The sequence below is a fragment of the Eimeria mitis genome, genomic scaffold, assembly GCF_000499745.2.
Source record: "Eimeria mitis Houghton genomic scaffold, Emh_scaff733, whole genome shotgun sequence".
Classification (NCBI taxonomy): Eukaryota; Apicomplexa; class Conoidasida; order Eucoccidiorida; family Eimeriidae; genus Eimeria; species Eimeria mitis.
This window is the reverse complement of record NW_013575356.1, coordinates 2,917-3,398: the sequence shown is the minus strand read 5'-3', so window position 1 is coordinate 3,398 and position 482 is coordinate 2,917.

Genomic DNA, 482 nt, shown 5'->3' with positions numbered 1-482 from the left:
GGCTGCGACCCACTGGTCCGCTCAGCACAGCTGCAGCAATGGCTGCATATATATGAATAATAAATAGTTTTTCTTTTTATTTTAGTTTTAATTTGCTTTTATATTTAATTTAGTTCATTATAAGGGCTCGGAAACCAACAAACGCGGCCAGGAGGAACGGCCCCTCTACTGCTCCTTTGTGTGCCGCAGAGACGGACGATACAGAACCGTCGATTTTTTATATTTATGTAAATGTCTAAACTTTAATATTCATCACAATTTGTGTATTTATTAATATCTGCAACTGTTGCATGCACAGGCCCCAGCGAGGCCCCCCAGGCAATAGATACCCCAATACACTACCAGAGCAGAGAGGTGAATCGATCAGCAAAAAGTTGAAACACGGCATTCTACTCTGCCCTGGCACCAGAAACAGCAGCAGCAGCAGCAGCAGCAGCAGCAACTTTGCTGCTGCTGCTGCAGCCCTGCTGCTGCTGCAGCTC